General features: G+C 38.1%; 1 long non-coding RNA gene across 1 annotated transcript; it reads right to left on the bottom strand.

Annotated features, from left to right (window-relative positions):
• Positions 1–968: 968 nt before the first annotated feature.
• On the bottom strand, positions 969–19419 carry LOC148057286 (uncharacterized). The gene is made up of 3 exons (XR_015699431.1): positions 19250–19419; positions 16364–16561; positions 969–2125 (listed from the first exon to the last, which is right to left on the bottom strand). It is a non-coding gene; the product is annotated as an uncharacterized LOC148057286 (long non-coding RNA).
• Between the last annotated feature and the right edge of the window lie 258 nt (positions 19420–19677).

Here is a 19677-nt window from a genome sequence, read left to right as displayed (position 1 = left end):
GGGTCATCAGCATGACATCTGAGCAGTCTCTTCTCTGACAAAGAGGTTGAACTGGGCTTATGAGATGGTGAACTTGTGACTGAGATTTCCATCCTGCTGAGAAGTTTTGATGAACCTTCTCTCCCTTTCAGGAACATAGTAGTTCTCAAAGTACTGAAAGCCATTTCTCCTAGGCATAGCACAGTCTTACCTTGGGTCAGCACCAGCCTTTGCCAGCTCATTCATCTTCTCTTCCTTTCCTAATTATTTCATCTAAGCTTGACATATGTGGCAGATATCTCAGGAGGAAGTCTACATGGGTCAGACCATCAGGCTCTTCTAACTGTGGCCCGAGGTAGGGTTGAGACACCTCCTTATGTCAGTCATTCTTGTTTCCCTTTGGAGCATAGAAAGGTCACCTGTACATTAAGTTCTTGATGAATTAAAAATAAGGTAGGAAAAATCCCCACAGCACAACATTACCTTATGTTTCTTTCTCAGTGTAGCTGAGAGAATCTTAGCTTTTCATTGGTTTTGTTTAGCTCATGGGAATAAAACTGATTTTTTGAGAAGCACTAGTGGAGTAATTGCAAATAAGCCTATAAAATTAGACTTTTCTCCATTCAGGCACTAAGTAATATTTTGATAATTACACATTTTCCTTCACTGTCACATCTTGGTGGGAGGAAGATCATTTTATAAGAAGAAAACTTCAGAGATTCTCAGTTCATCTCAGAGGTAATGAGATTATCTCTTTTATTAATTTGAATTTGCCAGACCAACATAGTTATCTTATTAACTGGACATGCTGTCTGTACAGCACCCACATTGTGACTTGACAACAGGATGCTACTGAAGGTTCCCAAAGATACTCAGATGATTTTCAGATATATACTTCTTCCCAGATAGACAAAAATCTTGCTGACTAGTCTCACATTCTCTTTTTTTTTTTTTTTTTTTTTTTTTGCCTTAGCTCCACAAAAGTCAAACAAACCCTGAGAAAGAGTGATATTGCAGCCTTTAGTTTTCCAGGTGCCTCTTTAGTCAGGCAAGTAATACTCACTTTGGATACTGAATGTCACCATGTCTATAACCCTTTGCGAATCTTGTCACAAGTTTCTCTGGTGAAGATCTTCAAACTATCAAGGCAGTATTCATCTGGTTTTAACAGGAATTCAGCTCCTTTCACTCCAGTGCTTTGAATCTCAGTCCTCTATGTTAAATGTGGTGAAGGCATTGCTTTCCCACACAGAAGGGTTTATAAAGGCAGTAACACTATAATTTTGAGGTCTTCTTAGATTCTTGTGGCAGTGGGATCTATATACATAGATTAGATAACAAGTTGAATATACTGAAAAAAATATCTTGTACCAGGAAGACCTCAACACGTCCTTATACATTAATATAAAAATGGATGCTTGTTTTGGAGCTTGCATGAATTATAACACACAGTTTAAAAAGTGCTCTCTTACACTAGGAAAAAGTTTAGATGTGCCATAGTACAGAAAATCAAGTGTACATTGACAGTGTCATGTGGAAATCTTACTGAATAACACATGTGAAAAAGATTGTGCCTTTAGGGCATTGGAGTAGTAAAACTCATATTCAGTTTCCAAGAATACACATATCCATTGCATTTTCTACAAAAACAGGTAGTTCCATTAAATCATATTATAATTTAAAGATATATGAACCAGTCTAATTTATTACATGAAATAAAGGACTACAATTGAGAGCTTAGTAATGGGAATTTTGGGTTACATCACCTTTGCCTTTGCCTCTTCCTCTCTTGTTCAAGCTGCTGAGAACTGTCTGTTCTTCCTCGGTCTCAGACAGTGATTCACAAGGTATTGTGTACATATTTACTTGGTGTTTCTCTTTTCTTCATTTTGTTTCATGTTAATGTAAAAATACGCTCTGCCTCCTCCCGCCCCCCAGCACTTTTCACTAGTGTTTAGGCTTTTTTTCTACTGCAGGTCTCTTGGATATCACCCAAGTAGGATATAAAGGTCAGTAGGCCAGTAAGGTACAGTCCAGATGCGTCTCTTCATTAAGTTGAAAGTAAGTGCTGCTTCCTGGTTGCTTTAAGGATATTTCTTCTAATCCCAAATGGAAAATGTTGGGCACACATCTCTCTCAGTTGCTCCTGACAATGAAATCAAGGCAAGAAACAAATTTGACCCATTCTCATCAATAGAAAAAGCGTCTGGTATACATACCTCTGGTTTTGCTTCCAGTTTTGGAAGCAAATTTCTCTACAACATCTTTTCTCAAAGACCTGATTACTTTCATATAATGGTTTACATATTCTCTTCCAGACATGTACCTGAAATGTATGTTGTACTCTCAGCACACTGACCTTGCTACTACAATTAGCTTGTCTAAAACTAATTCCATACCAAAACATTATTGAATAATGCACCTCAGAAGAATTTCTTTCTCACTCATCTTGGAAAAGCTACCAGACAGAGTCCAATCTGTCTTTGAATTTATCAGCAACCAGGGGGCATCCATTAGCTTTTGATATGCAGGCAGTTGCCAGGTGTTTGTTATTTTGCTGTCTGCTCTGCAGTGGTACTTACCATGTGTCAAAACAGGCATTTATCTGCAAGGCATGTAGCGTTTTGTTACTTATGTTTTTCTGCAGTCTAACAGCAAAACAACTCTCACAGGCTTTGTGTACCATGCCAGTGCTATAGGATACTGTACACATTTGTTTTAGAGATGATCAATGTATGACAGAAATCAAACAGATATTAGAACTCAAATGTCGAATCTGTGGCAATTGCTTTCAAAAATACATAAGGCAGAAAGCTTATAAACCTAAGCAGGCATTACTCAAGGGCAGGGATGTTTACACTAAGACACGGTTTGTGACTGAAACTCAGAAAACTAAAAGTATTTTCCTTATATCAGCATGTGAGGTCATTCGTAAAATTATAATCTGAGTATGGGAGAAGCCAGCCTTAGAGCAGTGTGGTCATTACTGTCTTCTTATATTTTAAATTGGGCACTTGCTTTCTCTATTTCCTTGCATTTAAACTTCTACATAATTTTGATTTTCTTGAGAGCGTCATTAAACTCTTCGGTGGAAGTTCACACTTGCATTTCTGCAGAGAACAGGTCATCTCATCTCATTAAGAGGTAACAAAGGTTTGTACACAAAGGCTCACTTTTCTGGATCTGATCAGAGGAACAATTCAAGAATCCAAACTGAAAATGGGGAAATACACGCTGATTAATAAAGTCACAATTTTATTGACAGTAGGAATGTTTCAGTCTGGTCACTGATTTAGACTTCATTGTATTAATCATCATGTGAACTTCTGTTCCATGTGGCTAATAACAGCAGCAAATCATTATTCCCTTTCACTCAGACTAGTTGTTAATAAAAGTTATACTTTCTTATCAGAAAGGTAGTAAAAGAAAAGAAAAAAAAAAGAGCCTCTTGTTTTTTTCACTTTGCATTAATTTCCTTTCTCTTTCCAAAACAAGAATGAAATTAGCATTGGTTCTTTAAATGAGAATTGACTCGTGTTGGGATTTTTGTTCTTGTTGCTTAGCAGCAGCAATGGAAGCATATGGGTGTGTATGCTTCTAGGGCACTTTTGCTGATATTTGATCACTTCAGGGCATTTTCCACATTAACGAGATAATGTTGAATCTGAAGTTCTTAAAAAAAAACAACCCTGAAGCTCAGTCTCTGTTTCTTAGTTTAACTGTAAAGTGGTTAAAGAGAAGGACAGACAAATACCTGTAAGGTAATGCCTGTCTTGCAAGAGAAATGCATATCCCTCCGTGGCAATGGGTTTTCAATTTATTAATTGCGTATCACTTTCTTCTGTACCTTGTTTTATACAAGCAAGACCAGTTCTATAAACTGAAATAATTTGAGTATCTGAGAGGGTTAGGAATTACATATGTAACTCTTTTCTGAATATCTACCATTAAGTGGTTGAAGTTATAAGTGATTAACAGTTCTATTTGTTCTTAAAGTCTAAACCCCTAAAACAAACAGTGGGGAATTCAGACCTGGTATCCAGGTTTTGCATGTCTGCTAGAAGGGTATGGCTGCAAAGATGACATTAAATCAATATACTTTCTCTATGATTTTCTGGACTTTGAGCCATATTGATATCCAGAGTCTAGCTACTGCAGATCACAGAAGGTTTACTATACCCCCTTGATCCTCACAGATCAGCTGCTCTACTGGATTTGGTAGAGGAAAAAAACTTCAGATTTGCTAGAGCAGTGCTGAAAGATTATCTTGTTTAGGGAAACCTTTATATCCTTATAAAATAATTGAAGATTATTGTGCTCAGATCAAATGTCAAAAAAAATCAGCCTTAGTAAGCATAAGATCTGCTCCTAAATGTATAAGAGAAGTAGCTCAAAGGAAGAAAAAATCATCACACTTATTTTTAGAGTTATTGTGGGATTTTCAGAATGCAAAAAAGAAAAAGGGGAAAAAAAAGACCCAGGGGCTCAGCAAAAAAACCCCCAAAACACAATTGCATATACGATTGTGTGTCCATGGGAAAACAGGAATATGCAGGAAAAGATACTTAAGCAATTGACTAAATGAGTTTGTTGCAGCAGTGATGGTGATATGCAGGCTTGCGAACAGGAGTATATTAATGTTGGATATAATGTGAGACTATTTTAGGTCCTATATGGACATAAATTTTTAAACTATTTTAATGGACCATTAAGGTAAATGGAACGTTTATGTGCATTTAAAAATTAATTTTAATTGTTAAAATTTTTACATTTTTCTAAACTTTTAAAAAAAATACTTATTTTAAAGATTTAAAAAATGCCAGTGGTTGTGACATAGGCTGAGATGCTTTTCCAGCAATTTCAGTTGTATTCCTTCAGGACGCCAAGTTTGGCTACTTTTTGAAAATAGGAAGTACTTAGCAGAATGGTCTACTCAATTCTGCAATTTTTAAAACGCTTGTCTTTCTCAGCCCTTCTAAACCACTCCTGTTTTTTTCCAATATTTCAGCATAAGTTTAAATTGCATTGACTGAGCTAGTTTGCAGATTTTTATGGGCAAAAGACCCCTCATTGCCAGTCCTATGTATCCAAAATTCTGCATTACTAACGATTTGACAAAATGGATTCAATTTGATTGTGTAAACATTTTAAGTCACTAGGAAAAATATTTCAGACTCTTGTAAGTGAAAAAAGGTAATACACTGGAGAGCAATATTATGCTGTGGTTATTACTTTGTCTGGAAAAAAATCAATACAAATGGCATGAATCTGTAGGAAGTAGAATAAGAAATACATTTAAGGCCGGATGATGTTTATTTACCTGTCAGTTGTGTATATTCGTATGGATTCTCTGGTATGCTAAGGATTTTATGGACTAGCTCAAGTCCCCACTGATGAATGATTTGTGGCAGGGGGAGCAAACAAAGGTACTGTATTTACCATTAGTGCCATTATAAATATTTTAGAAGGCTGAATACTTCTTGTTTCTTTTGGAGTAATTTTCCTAACTTTGTTTAAACCTTATTTTAACCCATGTAAAACTATTTCGTTACCTACTTCTGGTAAACTAATACCATTTCTGTGAGTAAAAGATTTGTTAATTTGATCTTTTCTACCTAAGTCAAACCTGTCATCCAAACCTGGCTTTTGCAAAGATGCTCTGCAAGTGAAAGTCAATTACACACTAAGACTAAAAGAACTGGCTCATGTCAGATTTTTTCTGCCCATTAACGCACTTTTTTCTTGATCGTTAGACCAATACGTTATGTATTGTTTCTGCCTTTCTATTTCTAAGGCGAATTAGAACCAGAGTTGCTGTGAGCTGTTTTCCAAAGCTATGAACTTTCCCAGCTGGTAACTTTCTTAGCTGAGCTTGCTTGGAATAATGTGTAAGTATTCAATTCTAATTGACCTTCTGCACAAAGATACCCTCTTTTTCATGTAAAAAGATGACATGTGGATCACTGCAGTACTTGATTAGATCAAGGAAAAGGCCTTGCGTAGTCACTTTTAGTCAGAATGTATAATGAAGGCTTCCTTCAGCTCTGGTTCAAACATAAACTGAATGCTTCCCAGGGTCAAGGCTCCTGCATTGTAAAAGTCAGTCCTGGATGTGAGCTAAGGCAGCTGAGAAACTCACGAGTCTGGCCAATTAGTGTGGCAGGAGTAATCAGTCAAGCAAGTTCTATGCTTTCATGACTCATACTTTTAACCCCCAATCTACCAGGTGCCATGCTGAGTCCTGCTATACATCATTATTTTTTTGAAAAGAGGAAATCAGGAAAAAAGTATGTGAGGCAAGGAGTTTGTATCAGAAAGAACAACTATTTGGAGCTAAAATGAAATGCAATATTCCTAGTTAGTTACCTTTCCTATAAAGCATTAACTGACTAAAAACTACTTGTAAGCAAATAATTGTTCTGGGTACTCGAAGAAGTATTTTATATAGGCCAATCCCTTTGTTAGACGGACATACAAAGACTGCAGGTTGCATAATTTTGCTAAAGCACTATATTATTGAGTGTAATACTCAGTACCATAAGCATTTTGTTTCTCACTAGTCTTTGGAGGAATTCCACCTTCAGAGAGGGAACCTCCCTCTCCACACACATCCATTAAAATAAAGTCAATGTGCAGAATTCACATATGTTTTTTGCACTTTCCCACAAATGTGACTGCTTCCTAGAGGTTTTGGTGGTGGGGAGGCTGTTTTGTTCTCTAATTCTTGGCACTGGAGCAGCCATGTTCAAAACATATTCTTCTTTAAATGGGGTGTTAGAAAGATGCAGAAAAATTCTTATTCCATTTTAATCAAAACATAGCTATTTCCAAAGTAATTACCAAACACAAAACAGTTATTGCAAAGCAAAGAGAAATAGTTTGCTAAATGAGGCTGGGACAATACCTTTAGGTATGGAAACATATACTTTAGGTATGGAAAGGTATGGCTTCTAAGATAAGCTCTTGTGTTTTGTGGTTTTTTTACATATCATAGCAGCATATTCACACTGGTAAGAGCAGTAGCAGTTTAATTCGGAAAAACTGAGTAATAACAACTCATTTTTATTCGGTAGCTGCACACTAAGTCTCTGTTGGTTCAACAGCCACAGTTACCGGTCTTGAAAATTGCTGACTTACAGACACAAGAAGAGTCTTTTCTTTTTAACAGAATACGTAATACTGTCCTACTGTCTATAATTGGGAAACGAGAGTTATGATTTCAATTTCAGGCCCAATATCTGCTGCATTTCTTCAGAGAGAATATTTTGTCTCTGTAAGCTTCATAAAATGTATTATAGCCCATAATGCCTTCTTCACCTCAGTCTTTAATAGTAAGACCAATTGTTCTTGGGGTACACAGCCACCTGAGCTGGAAGACAGGGATGGGGAGCAGAATGAAGCCTCCATAATCCAAGGGGAAATGGTTAGCAACCTGCTACACCATGTAGACACACACAAGTCTATGGGGCCAGATGGGATTCACCCAAGGGTACTGAGGGAGCCAGCAGAAGTACTCACCAAGCCACTTTCTGTCATCTATCAGCAGTCCTGGATAATTAGGGAGGTCCCAGTTGACTGGAGGTTAGCAAATGTGATGCCCATGTACAAGAAGGGCCAGAAGGAGGATCCGGGGAACTACAGGCCTTTCAGCCTAACCTCGGTGCTGGGGAAGGTTACGGAGCAGATCATCCTGAGTGCCATCACATGGCATGTACAGGATAACCAGGGGATCAGATCAGGTCCAGTCAGCGTGGGTTTATGAAAGGCAGGTCCTGCTTGACTAACCTGATCTTCTATGACAAGGTGACCCGCTTAGTGGGTGAGGGAAAGGCTGTGGATGTTGTCTACCTGGACTTTAGTAAAGCCTTTGAGATGGTTTCCCACAGCATTCTCCTGAGAAACTGTCTGCTCATGGCTTGGATAAGTGCCCTCTCCGCTGGGTAAAAAACTGGCTGGATGGCCAGGCCCAAAGAGTTGTGGTGAATGGAGTTAAATGCAGTTGGCAGCCGGCCACAGGTGGTGTTCCCCAGGGCTCAGTACTGGGGCCAGTCCTGTTTAATATCTTTATCAATGATCTGGACAAGGGGATCGAGTGCACCCTCAGTAAGTTTGCAGATGGCACCAAGTTGGGTGGAAGTGTTGATCTGCTGGAGGGCAGGAAGGCCCTGCAGAGGGACCTGGACAGGCTGGATCGATGGGCCGAGGCCAACTGTATGAGGTTCAACAAGGCTCAGTGCCGGGTCCTGCACTTGGGTCACAACAGCCCCATGCAACGCTACAGGCTGGGGGAAGAGTGGCTGGAGAGATGCCTGGTGGAAAAGGACCTGGGGGTGCTGGTCGACATCTGGCTGAATATGAGCCAGCAGTGTGCCCAGGTGGCCAAGGTGGCCAATGGCATCCTGGCTTGTATCAGAAATAGTGCAGCCAGCAGGACCAGGGAAGTGATCATCCCCTTGTACTCAGCACTGGTGAGGCCGCACCTCAAATACTGTGTTCGGTTTTGGGCCCCTCACTACAAGAAGGACACTGAGGTGCTGGAGCATGTCCAAAGAAGGGCAATAAAGCTGGTGAAGGGTCTAGAGCACAAGTCTTATAAGGAACGCCTGAGGGAACTTGGATGGTTTAGCCTGGAGAAAAGGAGGCTGAGGGGAGACCTTATTGCTCTCTACAACTACCTGAAAGGAGGTTGTAGCAAGGTGGGGGCCGGTCTCTTCTCCCTAGTAGCAAGTGATAGGACAAGAGGAAATGTCCTCAAGTTGTGCCAGGGGAGGTTTAGATTGGACATTAGGAAAAATTTCTTCACCGAAAGGGTGGTCAAGCATTGGAAGAGGCTGCCCAGGGAAGTGGTTGAGCCTCCATCCCTGGAGGCATTTAAAAGATGGGTAGATGTGGTGCTTAGGGTCATGGTTTAGTGGTGGACTTGGAAGTGCTAGGTTAATGGTTGGACTTGATGATCTTAAAGATCCTTTCCAAACTAAATGATTCTATGATTTTGTAATAAGCTTTTATGGACATCAGTTGCTCAATCATTCAATATCTTCAGTTACACAGTGTCTCCTTATCTCCTTTGACAGCTGTTCATTGTGATAAAATGTATGGGAATAAATATATACAGTGAATGCCCGTCCTAATTTGTCAGCCTTAAATGAATCCTATTCACTATCAGTTTCTTTGTAATTAAAGTGGGCACATTGTTATTGGAAATAATGGCTTAGTTGGTAATTTTTATTGATTACCAACATATATTAGAAAGAGATAAATGACCAATCTAATTGTTTTTGGATTATTGTTTCCTATGCACTCATTACACTGGGTCACACTGAAATAAGGGATACATTGTTCAAAGAAAACAAATATTGCTTTTTATTAGCTGAGCCAAACACTTCTGAGTGACAACAGAAAAACATGTGGTTGCAGGTCTTCATGTATACACAGAGAAAGAATCACGGGCAGGAGTGGAGTTGTAGTCCCAAGAATACTGAGACATATCAGGAGAACACGTTCCTCAGTTAAAGGATGAGTAACAGAACGAAAGAATCATTTATGTTGGAAAGGACTCCTGAAATCAGATAGTCCAACCCCTGACTCAAAGCAGGGTGTTTGGTCAGGCTGCTTGGGTTGCTGCCTTTTCAACATCTCCATTAATGGAGGCAGTCTCTCTGGGCAACTTGCTGTAGTATTTGACTGCCCTCATGGTGAATTTTACTTCGTAATATTTAGTCAGAATTTCTTTTGTGATTGTTGCCTCTCCAAATGGAGTTTGACTTTCTCTTCTCCATAACTACCCAATATGTAGTTGAAGACAGCAGTAAGATATTGACCTTCTTTTCTTGCAGCTAAACGTATCCAGCTCCCTTAGTCTCTCCTCATACCTCCTGTGCACCCTGACCAGCCTGGTGGCCCTCCACAGGGCAATCTCCTGTTTGTCTGCTCTGTATTGCAATGGCCCCAAACGGGACATAGTGCTCCAGATGCAGACTGGTAAATGTCAGACAGAATGGAATAACCATTTTGCTTCACCTACTGACTATGCTTTTGTTAACACTTGCTCTTTTTTTTTTTTTTTACTTTACATATACTTATGCAGGTAATAAGATTATTTTGCCTCCTTTAGACATGGTAATGGTGAACCCAGGCTATCTGTCCATAGTAATTCAGCTTTTATCTGTATTCCCAAACTTAAATTAGTCTGGGTCACAGTATTCTCAAATTCTTTTCCAATAAATGCATCTGTACACCCCTAGATACCAAGAGTGTGTCAGCCAATGGGTCACACATGTATTACAAAGAAATTCATTTTGCAGAGTCTCTTCTCTTTTCCTCTGCTTCTGCAAAAGGATTAGATTTTGAATCCAGGTGTGCTGTGAGACATGATACGATCTTTAGCATGTTCAAATCAAAACTCAAAATTTTCAGGTTAGATCCCATTTTAGCAGAACCTAGTGATCTGAGTGATCACTATCCTTTCAAAAAAAACTTTAGCATTCCTTGAAGGTGCTCTATAATAGCGTCTTTAGGACACAGAGTTTATGTGAAAGCAGATATTTCCTACCTTGAAGAAGCTAAGAGTTGTGCTGTGCACATGCATGATCTGTGAATCCACCAATGGTCAGCTGAAGGGAAAAAGAAGTAATGCCAGCAACTAAGAAATGGACTTCACATTGTGTTTTAAATGTGAAATATCATTTATAGCACAGTCTCCTTGGTTTCTACTTGAATACTTTACATTTTATTTTCAATTCCATTACTTCTACTTACAGGAAAGGAATTTCTTTTACAGAAAGAAGATATTTAAAAAGTAAAAGAGTAAAAAAAAAAAAGTCATTGCTTCTCTTCCCGCTTGACTTCAGAAGAACATACAACTTCTGAAAATTTACAGAAAAAAAGGATGAGGGAGAGTGCCACCCCTGGTGGGAAAAAAAAAGTGGTAGTTGAAATACTCATTGGTAATGTGGTTAACAGAAGGTTAAGAAAAAGAAGATTAAAGTCTCTCCTTTGCTAATTTGAAGAAAGGATTCACAAGATGTGTGAATGTCCTAGTCAACAAGTTTGGCATCAGCTGGTTTCTCTTTTTCTTATGTTGGACCTACCTCAATTTTCTACAAATAAAAATACATTTTGCCAGAGGAGAGACAGAAGTGTGCTCACTACATAGTGCACTGGTTTTGGCTGGGATAGTTAAGAGATGAAACATAAGGTCAGAGCTTTGTTCCATTTGAAGTCTCTGCCTTGGGACTATGCAGGGATGGCACTTTATTTTTTCTTTGAAATGTTCTGCTGTAAACCTGAGGGACATTTTTGATAAAAATTTCTTGAAAATAATTTGTGGTTGCCAACTATTTTAGTTCTGACAAGTCAATATCTTCTAAAAGAAAAGTTTTTTTAGAAAAACCACCCTCGTTCAGTTTAACTACAGGATTTACTTCTGAAAGGGTCCTACCTTTGATGCCTATGTTGCAGTCATTCCAGGAGAGAAAAGTTACACACAAGCAAGAGGAATAGTGAATGGGTATATCAGTATTTTATAGCTCAGAGAAACCTGTATGTCATAGGAGAGAAGATATACTCCTGAATTCTGCAGTTGAGAAGAGCAGGAGTGGTGGATTATTGCAATGGTAGCACTTTAACATTTTTTTTCCTGAGAATATCTTGTTTTAAGAATACATATTTCTGAGGGAACCAAACATGCTACAGATTTTGCTGTATCAGAAGTATCAGACTTTTTTATTGCTTCATATGAGCACAACTGAAATGAGAAGAATCACTTCTACTCTTAGGCTTGCATGTACCATCTAGCATAAGAACTGCAGTACTGCTTTATAATAATAATTTTAATTTAACATATGTAGTATATATTCCATTTTCTATGTGAATATCCGTAGTATTTTCTTTGCCTTAAGTGTCATACAATTAAGGTATATTTTAAGTTTTGATAGTTGTGTTAAATAAAATTAATTTAGAATATTGAAATATATCCATATAATTTTCAGTCTTTTCCATGCAAAATCCTTTTATTCTTTGCCTGCAATGACATGACAATTAATTTTTTTTTCAAGTTTTATAATGTCTAGGAATTGTTAATCTATTTCACCTCTTAGCCTTCAAGTTCCTTTAAAATAATTTTCTACACCTTTTTAAAATTGATACTAATGCAGAAGAATTTAGTTTATTTTTGTTACGTATATGATCACTAAAGCCATGATTTTTTACTCAAGATTGGTCAAGATTGATTTATTCAGTCCAGTTTTGCAAAAGAGAAACATCTTGCAATGTATCTGATCACTTCTGCTCTGGCTTTCTTTTATTAGTTTCATTATGCTTTCTATTTTTCTCTTATATAGTGGAGAACTTAAGTAAAAAAATAAAAATTAAAATTCAGACATTCAGAAAACAGAGCCACTGCTTTTTTGCCTAGTTTACTATGGCAGGAATGTGTAATATGTTTCAGTACATCTAGGGCCTAATTCTCCTGTCTTCTTTGTAATTCAGTTGTTCAGCCAAGCAAAACCAAGGGCAACAAAATAGTATATTTTGAATCAGTATTTTACAGAGTCATAGAAATGTGTGTTGGAAGGGACATATGGAGGTCACATAGCCCTGCCTCCTACCTGAAGCAGGACTGTTTCTCACCCTAGATCAGTTCAGCGGTGGCTTTGTGTAGCCAGATCCCAAACTCCAAACAATTTTCCTAATATCCATTTTGAAGCTCCCAAGCTGGAATTTGTGACTGCTGCCCTTGTTATACCTCCTGCTACTATGGAGAAGAGTTTGGCTTCATCGTCTTTGTATCTCTTTTTCAAGTTAGTCTTAAGCTGCTCTTTGCCAGACTAAACAAGGCCAGCTCTCTCAACCACTCTTCATAGAGTATGTGGTGTTAAGTATCTGCCCATCTTGGTAGCTGTCCACTGGTTCTCCTGTTTCTCAGCTCTCCTTTTGAACTGAGTACACCAAAAATGGACACAACATTCCAGGTGCCAAGCAAAGTAGGCTAACAACTCCCTTCAGTTTTCTACCCACACTTTGGTCATACTATAACCCCGTATCTGACATGTATCTGACAATAAGAGAACACTGCTGCCTCATACTCAGCTTGGCATCAACCATGATCCCCAAGTCCAGTTCTGCAGAGCTGTTACTAACTTAAGTTTCTCAAGGTGCCCTGAACTGAAGCTCTATCAACTGACATATCAACCACTCCCTTTAATTTAGTATCATGCACAAATTTTCTGAGAGTGCACTCTGTCTTATTTCTAGATCATCAGTGGAGGCACAGAAAAAAATAATGTGTAATCATTAGCATTTTCACTTCCAGTTCATAAAGTAACAACCAGGTCAGCTCCAGAGTAATTAACATGCTCACTTCTTGTCCCCAAAACACTGTCTTTTTTCATGTGCTTTGTAGCTAACTTTGTCTGATGTCTAAAGTTTATGAACATCCTCTCTTTTTCTTGCATGCTCACTAGTTCTCGGTGGGATAAGTGGGGTTTCTCTATCAAAACATCTTAGGGTATTTTCACACTGAATGGACAATCAAAAGGCATTTTTTGAACTGAACAGCAGTGTGAAAAGCAGAGAGGTTTCCCAGACCAATGCATTGTTGTAGGGTCCTACTGTTGATTTACAAAAGTTAGGAAGAGACTCAAGATCTAGACAAGACCTTTTGCTGCATTGGCCTAATGTATCTACTAAACAGAAGAAATTTCTGAAAAAGAAGTAACTTTATGCCTTGAATCTAGGGTAGGTGTAAGTGCCGCAAATCCTAAGTTAGAGTTTTATGGCAGTAAATTCTGGGATGGATTTAAGACTCTTCTTTTCCCTAGTTCACATGCATATCTACCTCTATTACTTGCATAGATACCTTCTAAAGGACTTGATTGTTACAGACAAATCCTTTTCTGTATCCAGCTTCCAGAAAAGTGCCACTGAAAGCAGTGAAAGCACTTGCCTAGAAAGTCTTGCAATTGGACCAAAAGAAAAAAATCCTACTGCTTATTACTTAACCTTTAGTCCTTTTCTAAAATATATATTTATCAAGTAAAATAATATCTGTTCTTGAGCTGAACATTTTTCCCCAGGCACGTGGTAAGAAACCAGTTCTCCTGGTGTTTTCTCTGAGGCCAGAATGTTCTCTGGTAGGAGTGAATACCAGCTATGCACTTTGGTACAACAACATATGCTGATCAGTGGAGGTCAGGATATAATTACATGTGTTCTTTTGTTCCATATTATGTCCTTCTAGATTCTTACCTTTTGTATTTCAGTTGAAACTCAAAATCAAACACATAAATCAAATTGCTTGTATTCCCTGTTGACATTTTATTCCTATTATTCCAAATCAACTGTGTCACCTAATTATTAGATTTCTCTGCATTATCCTTAAATGATTGCACTCAAATAGTTTTTTTCTTAACAAGTATTTCATGCAATCTTTTCTTTTCTTAACCCTTGCTGTGATTTAACCCCAGTTGGTAACTCAACACCACACAGCTGCTTGCTCACCCTCCCCCCACCCCAGTGGGATAGGCGAGAGATTTGGGCAAAAAAAAGTAAAACCCGTGGGTTGAGATAAAGGCCAGCAGAGGAAGAGGAAATAGTAATAATAATATTAATAATAATAACAACAACAACAACAACAACAATAATGATAAAAGAATTTACAAATCAAGTGATGCACAATGCAATTGCTCACCACCTGCTGACTGATGCCCAGCCTGTCCCTGAGCAGTGATCACTGCCCCCAGCCAACTCCCCCAGTTTATATACTGAGCATGACGTCATATGGTATGGAACAGTCTGGGTCAGCTGTCCTGGCTGTGCCTGCTCCCAGCTTCTTGTGCACCTGGCAGAGCATGGGAAGCTGAAAAGTCCTTGACTAGTGTAAGCATTACTTAGCAACAACTAAAACATCAGTGTGTTGTCAACATTGTTCTCATACTAAATCCGAACCACAGCACTGTACCAGCTACTAGGAAAAAAATTAACTCTATCCCAGCTGAAACCAGGACAACCCTTTAGCTTAATTTGAAATGTGAATAAAATTTTTCAGCCAGTTTAATCTAAAATTGAGGCTGATAAACTATTCAAGAATTCCCTGATTCATAATCTAGTTATGTCTTCAATTAGATAAGGCATGCCTGGTCTAGGAATGAAAACCAGTAGTGCCTGCTGTATTGAGTGGAGGGTGTGAATGTTTGACCCCCTGTGGAGTCACAGAGCAGCTGAGGTTGGATGGCACCTCTGGGGATCACCTAGTCTAATCTTTGTTCAGAGCAGGGTCAGCTAGAGCAGGCTGACCAGGACTGTGTCCAGCTGGGGTTTGAGTACCTCCAAGGATGAAAACTCTGCTATCTCGCTGGGTAACCTCTTGCAGTGTTTGACCACCATCACAGTAAAAAAAACTTACTGTTATTTTAAAATGGAATTTTCCATAATTCAGTTTGTGCCTGTTCCCTTGTCACTGGGTAACACTGAGAAGAGTCTGGCTCTGTCTTCTTTACTCCTTTGCATCTGTTTTTTATACATATTGATATGATCCCCCCTGTGTCTTCTCTTTTTATGCTGTGAAAATCAAAGGCATGTGCTATTGGATGGACAGAGGCACAAGATAAATACTGTCCTATACTGCAAATACAATATTTAATTTACAGGTATCTTGCCCACGATCCACATTCACTTACACAAACATTACCTTGGAAGTCCTGATAGCTAAAACAGAGGATATTTCTTTTTTTTTTAAAACTGAGGTCCCTGTACTTGTTTAGATGAACTTCATAGCTCTGCCTTTTACTCTGCCATCCTTCCTCATTTACCTTCTATCTCTTGCACCAGCTTTACCATCATGGGCCCTCTCCCCTTTCCTGTACCTCTGCAGACATGTGCCACTGCTGGTTTTGGGAAATGGTAGAAGACCTGAGGCTTGAAGTGACCCTGCCTCTCTCCTCTGTTCAGCTTCCTAGTACCACACAACTGAGACACGATGTTGCTGTCAACTTTCTGCATCCTACATTTAATGAATGGCAGCACTGCAGGCCCAGTGCAGGAGCTGAGAAGTCCCTGTGTGTTCTAGTCAATACCATCCCATAAAAGACACCTTAGCTTGTTATGCAGTGCTATTATAATGATAATAATAACATGGTTCAGAAGTTTTGATACCTGAAAAGATAAGGCTGTGTCAGTGAAGGGTTGCTCCCAGGCTAATTGCACCCTCTTTTCAGTAGCAGTTAATTAATTTTGACAGAACACTGTGTTTAGGAGACTTCAATAATTCTAGTTTCGGAGCTAGCTGAGGAATCTGCGCACATACATATATTCTCTGTATATCTTTTCAGCACTCCCTTAAAAGAAATAAAATCTTCCACCTGCAGAATGGACTGATGCTATATACCTATTGTGGAAGAATGGTCCTGAGGTGGGGATGACAAGAAGTGAATATCCTATACAGGTTGCTTTGGGTGGCTAGACAGGTTCTGCTGTTATGGGCTCTGTAGCATCTCCAAGGTGTCTTTGCTTTCCTTCCTCTGGGCCTTCTGCTTACAACCAGTGATGCAGGTTTGCTGGTGTTACACACAAGTCCTATATAACACTAGAAAAAACATAAGAAATTAAGAGGACGCTTGTACATATTATTGTGAACAATTCTCAGAGATGGTTTCTATACTTATAGAAACATTTCCCACCATTAGTGGAGATAAATGGAAGGAATGCCATCAGCTTCAGGGGCTTTTTGTTTCTAGAAACCTTTTAAGCTTCAGAATCCAGTAGATTTTGAAGGAGATTTTTTCTTTATTACAGTATGGTTGAAAACAAAAAAGCCCAAAAAATCCCAGGGCATCAATACACTAGGCATTGTTCAAATTTATTGTGAAATAAGAGTCCCTGTCCCACAGGATTATTGTCTCTGATGTTAACTGGCAGAAAGATCCATCTCTCTCTGCCCTTAATGTGAAATGTTGATACTTCAGCTTTCTGTCACAGTCAGTTCAAGTGGAGCCCAATACAGTTACACACATCTGTGTAAACTGTTCTTTGTTTTGCTTTCTGGGGTAATTAAGTAAAAGCCTAATAGATGAGCACAATTACTCAAAATTAATCACTTTCGGGCTGGTTAAATCATGACAGATTAATTGCTTGTATCTATTGCTACATCAGGATTTCTTTTTTATAAGCAGAAATACCTAAGTATCTCTCCTGCCTTAGTACACCATTGGTCTTTTTATAAGAAAATTGTAAATATTTGTTTATTATAATGAATTGTACTTCTCATTAATCTTTAAAAACAAGGTATTTTTAATTTTAATTACAAGATATTTTTAATTTTAATTACATTTTTTACTGAGCTTCTTTCTGAAAATTCGTGGAGTGGAATGCCACTCAGGGCAAAACAGTCTGACATTACTACTGAACACACATTATGACAAAGGATAGGACTCAATTTCTAGGAACAGCTCAGGAATTTGAACATATTATGATGTTATTTCAAATCTTTGGGAACTAGATTTTACATTAATTATTTGAACAGTTAAGAAGGCAGTTTCTGTATTACTAACATGTGAAAGATTTGTTACTTATTTGCTTTAAGCCATACAAAGCTTACTTTATAGGAACAGCCCTTACAGTTGCCCAAAAAAGTTTGAATTCATCTTAATTTTAGCATCCAAATGTTAAGCTTATAAATAGTTCTGGTTATCTCCTTCTGTAATCACTGGCAAGGAAATGAGAGAGGCATCGCCAAAGAATGATCAATTCCACCCAGAAATCCATACTATGATTGCATTAATTAATTATTCTTAATGGCCAAAGTTATGTGAGATGAATCCAAACACTTGTTGCTGGTACTGCAAAAAAGAAAGACTGGTGTCTGCTGGACAGATTTTTTTAAGGCTGGATAAGCAATCTGATATTCTGCCAAACTAGCATTATATGGTAGTTTATCCTGCCTTTTGGATATTCCACTTAGAATAGGAGGCATTGTGCTCCAGAGCTACATCTCTCCCTATCGGCTCTCAACAGATCCTGTACCTCTTAGTTTTGATGTCTTGCTTTAACATAGCTTATATTAAATGAATGCCATTCACAAATGGTCTAGACATTCTGCTGGCTATTAAGCTATTGTTTTTGATCCTGGGTTCCTTATTGGTATAAAACATTCAAGAGCTAGAATATCAGCCTGAACCTGTGTTTTTCAAGACACAGCTTTGCAGTTTATGATTTTCATACCTTTTTAATGTCAAAAATCCCCATACCTGTCTAATACATGGAGTACTAGAGTAATAACAACTATTAGAAAAAAAAGCTTAGAAAAGCTAATTCAAATGGATGCCAGCATTTTACTGCTATCGTGGCAAGAATGTAAAATTACTGCAGTGTTCAAAATGGATTTGTTAAAAGAAAAAAGCAAAACCTTAACAATGTTGAATTTTATTTTGAGATTCAAATAGAAGTCACCAGAAATAAGCTTAGCTCCTGCGTTAGGGGGTGAGTAGGAAAACTACAATGCGAAGGAATAAGAAAAGGATATATTAGTTCATCAGATGAGCATTAAAAATTCACAGTTGAAGGTATTAGGATGCTGACCTAGAACAGATTGAGATTAATGATGAGCCGCTCTGCTATTGTATCGATCAGTGCCTGTGGCTATTTAGTAGATGATAAAACACACAACATTGATTAAGGCTACTGGCAAAACGTTTTAGATATCAAAGCTGTGGTACTTTTCTTAAAGCCCCAAAAAGCCTTTAACTAGGTGTATACAATGGAATAGATGTATAAACACATACATACACATGCTTAAAATATTTAAGAACTACTGGCAAAGGCATTGTTTTAGTAGTCCAAAGTGATTCAGGTTTATTACAGGTCCTTTACCACTATTTCAGCAAGCTGTCATGTAACTAGTAGATTATACAGTGCCTTTTACTATAAAATTACCAAAATATTATATAAATGGAAGAGCAAGCATTTTAACTCTTATTGTATAGAGACTAGGGGAAAGAAAAGATATTGAAATGTCTGTTTGTTACGTGAGAGATCTGTTTCACAGTTAGAATCTTCCTGGTAGAAAAATATAGTTCTGAATTCATTAGTGACACAGTAGAAATTGCTGAAATGTTGAAGAGATTTAAGAGAAAAGGAGTAAAATAGGAAGGAGGCATAACAAGATAAACATCTTCATCATGTAAAGAACTAACTATAGTAACATTGCACACACTTTGGCAAAATATCGTCAGGACTGTAAGACATAATTGCAACTTCAAGAAGTCAGAGCAATTACCTCAGAAATGAATGTTGGCTTTGTAGAATCTACCAGGAAGAAACAATAGTGCTGGTGCAAGCATATAGACTTGTGAATTTCCTGGGGATCAGTTTTATCTAGTTCTCAGAATTCCAGAAATGTCTATTCCATTTCTTCTTAGAGCAAATAGACTCTTGATGTGGTCCTGGTCAGAGCAATAATCAAATGCTGGACCAGCACTACCATACACTGAGTTCATTTACAGACTGTATCAAAGTGTGGAAGTAAATGAAAAAGCTCAGCAGGGGTATATTCTGCATGCAGAAGCTGTTTCCTAGTGTAAAATGTGGAACTGTAACCTCCTTAACTGGGTCACTTTTGTTCAGGCATCTTTTACTATTCACAGAGATCCTGCAAGCAGGATATACAACTTAAATGTTCAAAGCAATTATTTATTGTCTCATATA

The sequence above is a fragment of the Nipponia nippon genome, unplaced genomic scaffold, assembly GCF_047370975.1.
Source record: "Nipponia nippon isolate SJK-2023a ecotype South Korea unplaced genomic scaffold, ASM4737097v1 scaffold_1, whole genome shotgun sequence".
In the NCBI taxonomy this organism is placed as follows: domain Eukaryota; kingdom Metazoa; phylum Chordata; class Aves; order Pelecaniformes; family Threskiornithidae; genus Nipponia; species Nipponia nippon.
This window is presented reverse-complemented; position numbering and strand designations above follow the sequence as displayed.